The sequence below is a fragment of the Gavialis gangeticus genome, unplaced genomic scaffold (genome assembly GCF_001723915.1).
Source record: "Gavialis gangeticus isolate Ggan-Ray unplaced genomic scaffold, GavGan_comp1, whole genome shotgun sequence".
Lineage (NCBI taxonomy): Eukaryota > Metazoa > Chordata > Crocodylia > Gavialidae > Gavialis > Gavialis gangeticus.
The window spans coordinates 90,003,721-90,007,581 of NW_017729022.1; the positions used below are offsets into that span (position 1 = coordinate 90,003,721).

At 37.2% G+C, this 3,861-nt stretch overlaps 1 long non-coding RNA gene across 1 annotated transcript; it reads left to right on the plus strand.

Annotated features, from left to right (window-relative positions):
• Positions 1–1,847: 1,847 nt before the first annotated feature.
• Positions 1,848–3,249, plus strand: LOC109297099. The gene is made up of 3 exons (XR_002097209.1): positions 1,848–1,914; positions 2,017–2,045; positions 3,236–3,249. It is a non-coding gene; the product is annotated as an uncharacterized LOC109297099 (long non-coding RNA).
• The last annotated feature ends 612 nt before the right edge of the window (positions 3,250–3,861 follow it).

The following is a 3,861-nucleotide window of genomic DNA, read 5'->3' on the forward strand; positions in this document are numbered from 1 at the left end:
TTATGGTGGCACAAAGGCCAGGAAAACTGACCTGCACACCTTTGTCATACCACATATACTCAACATTTATAGCCATGACACAGGTAGTATTAATTTGTGATGCTTTTTAGTGATGGGTGTCTGTTTGTTATGTGGTAGGAGAGCCTGGGCAGCCTGGAGCTGCCCACACTTGCTTGCTAGTCACCCCAGGCAGGTGTTCCTGGGGTATAAGGAGGCCTGATCCTGGGAATTCCCATACAGAATTGGGCCCCTTAAGGGTCTTCCAGAGATGTGCCTTGGGAAGAGTTATCCTGGCACAGCTGTTCTGTTTCATTTGGCAACATCTATTTCTAGCCTTTGACATTTGCCACCATCCACCTAAGAACTTGACTACCTCTACCACAAAAGCCTGGCTAATAAAACTTGGATGTTAGGACTGAACTGTACAATAGTAAAAATAAAAAACAACACCCCCCGCCCAAAAACAAACAAACAATAAAAAAAAAACTGATGATGGTGATAACATTTTATAAAGTGATTTTTTTTCTCTCTAAGCTGAAGTGGGGGAAAAGAGTGTATTTTAATTTTGAGTTAAGTAACTCAATAAAACAGAAATATATTTTAAAAGATAAGGTGTACAGAATTTTAATTCTGATTAGATATTTCTGTTCATATACCACCAAAAGCCAAGAAGCAACATCATGCATGAGAATTTTATACAGAGTATCGAGTGAATCACTTCACATTCCAAAAAGCAATTATTGACTTTCATTGGTTCAGCAGATCTACAAGCTGTTACTGTGACTAGTTAAACTCTATTATAGGGAGCACTGCTCTATGATTTTGATACACAGGGTTTGTGAGGGTCTTTGCTCCTCATGTCTTGCCTCTTTTATGTCAAACATAAAGAGTGCCACCTCCCAATATTCTCAAAATCCAGCTAAATCAGCACCTGGCTAAGGAGCAGCTGGGTTTCTGAACCTAAACAAGGCTTGTCAAAAGGTAGGTTAGATAATTTGCCTCTTCTGCCTCCATAAAACTTCTTGTTGAGAATATTTCCCTCAGATGTTTTATTGGTCCATAGATGTAGGGTTCTTTTAGCTCTCCAGCAATCTGATATGGCTTGTAAGCTATTTTTGTGTAAAAAATATCAGTGTCTGCTTGCAACTTTTTTAAAGTAAAGTTTTACAATATAGGACAGAATTCTGTAGGACTTTAGATTTCCTACATAGATTCTGAGAGTTTTTTTCTTAACTGGAGATCTTTGTTATATCTGTATGACTCCTATAACAACTGTACTCTTCTGTAACAAGCTCATGAGATAGAAAGGAAGATGTGTGTATGTTGGGTGAGGGCAGCATTAGGGATTTGAGACACCATATTTGTAAAATGAGGATAACACTGTTTTGAAGCTTCCATAATGTGGTATATGATTGATAGGATGTAACATAATCTGATTGCAAAAAAGGGCATTTTTTTACCATACAAATGGCTTTCTAGGTATCTATTATTATTCTAGTTTTTCAAAATAATTTCTGTATGTAACCAGCTTATTGTGAGGATAGGTTAATTAAAGATGGAGATAAACTGAGAGCCTATTGTAAAAAATAGACAAATAGAAGTGTTACAGGAGCTGGTCTTGCCCTATGTGGCTCATACCTATAAGGAGTACCACCATCTGGAGCTAAATGCAAAATTCATTTAATTGACTTAGCTTTCTCTCTAAATACTTTGCATATACAAAACAATACCTAATTTTATACACACACACACACACACACACACACACACACACACACACACACACACACACACACACAAGAAAATCCCATTATCATGTCCCCGCAAACTAACTGAACATTTTTTTTCTTCTACAGGCTAGAGGACTATTATGTTTCTCCCTTGGCTATGTTTGGGATACACTCAGAAGTCAAGGTGAATGAGACCATAAAAATCCCTTGAGACATAAAGCAATTAAGGACCTGGAGGAACAACCCAAATATGAAATAAAATTGTGTCTTTGTTTATTCTCTTTAGGGGGAATGACCCTGCTCTTCAGATCAAAGGTACTATATTTTTGTTTTTCAATTAAAATAAATATGCTCTGTGTGGAACTTTTCAGCCTGTATGTTCTATATGTAAAGGCTAATTAAAAAAGTACCAAACCAATGAAGAATTTCCCAGGTTTGTAACTGTAGGAGATGCCAAGCAGACAGAGATTCAGAGTTCTATACCAGCGACAGGCTGCGCAAAAATCGCTGGGCTCAGAGAGGCTTCTTCCTACAGGCATATTACCTGTCACATTCTCTGCCTCCAGAATTTGCTGAGTGCTTGGGCTGAATGTCTTGCTCTGGCATAACTTTTTATTGATTTTTATTGCCAGATTGGTCATCTGCTTTGCCCTCATTTGTCCCAGTTTGTCAAGTGAGACACTTCTGGGCTGTTCTTTGACAGAACTTAAGAAGTATGTGCCTCTGCTTACAGCAGCTAGGAGATCGAACTAACATAACTTTCCTTGACACATTGCCTGCAGCTTAGGCCTGCCATATACAAGGGCTAGAGCTGGGTAGAGGATGGCAATTCCATTTTGTGGCAAATCTAAACTTTCAAAATTTGTTTTCATTTGACATTGAAACAAAGAGCCTCAACTAATGTGAATGCTTTCATGAAAATGGAATTATCTTAAAATATTTGTCTTCGGTTTGAAATTTGAACTTCTCAATTTGAGAAGAGATCTGTGCATACCTCTTTGTCACTGTGATGTATGATGTACATATTTATGGCAGACATGTTTTGTAAACTACTAATATTTTAAGAAATATTTTCTCTCATTTCATTCATTTCTTAGCATCACTTGCCTGGCAGAGGACAGGATTAGTAAAACATGTTTCAGTCTGACTGAAATATGTGAATCCTGCTATGGCAGTTTTTACATCTTCTGTTTTTATTCCCAGAAAAAAAAAAAAACCTGGGGTAAATACATGGCCTTTGACCTCTGATTTCAATGGTATTCTTCTTTTCCTACTGTTTAGGGAAGTAAAATTGTTGGTTTCTTTAAGAAAAAAATTAATTGAGTTGCATAAAGCCATGTTTCAAATTTACTGTTTAGGAATCCAAAATAGTAGTGATCTGTTTTTCAGAGGTGCTACACACCAAGAGTTCCCACTCATATTTATGCATAAATATAGCACACTTTAAGCACTCAGGGCTGGAAGCTGTATTTTGGGGATGAGCTAACAAAATGTTTTCTTTTCAGAATATTTGAAAATGTTTTTGTTATGTCCATGTTGCAAGCCTGCCTTTTTTTTCTTTTTAAAGAGACAAGTGTGTTGGCTAGGTAAGTTTCTTCTGAGTGCTTTGAGCTTCTGTACAAGGGTTTTAGTGCAGGGGCAAAATGAATAATTCCACTCTGTGCTGCATACATTTTATTTGATCTACTAATAAATGGAAAAAGCTAATTCATATAAACTCAAATATTCATTAATGCTATAAGAGGAGGAAATGACCTATATTATACATTCAATCTTGTAGCTAAAATAAATAACTGCCTCTAACCTAGTTGTATGACTAAACTGGGTAAACAAGTTCATGGCCTTTTATTGGCCTGGCTTTAGAAGACTTTTGGAATAAGGTTGTGGGCAAGTATTTCTGTAACTGATCCTATTAAAGAGCACCCTCCCACCACCATCTGAGCTAACTGGCTATTGTAGTTACGGAGTATATTGTGACAGTCCCTCTCACAAATATAGATACCTGGAGAACTAAGGATTCTTGGCTTTTGGCTTATTTCATCTTTACTTCCTTTCCTCCTGGAAGAAGAGGAAGCATGGTTTGTTGCTAAAGCACTACAATTTGGGAGATCTGGCTTATCTTCCCTGCTCA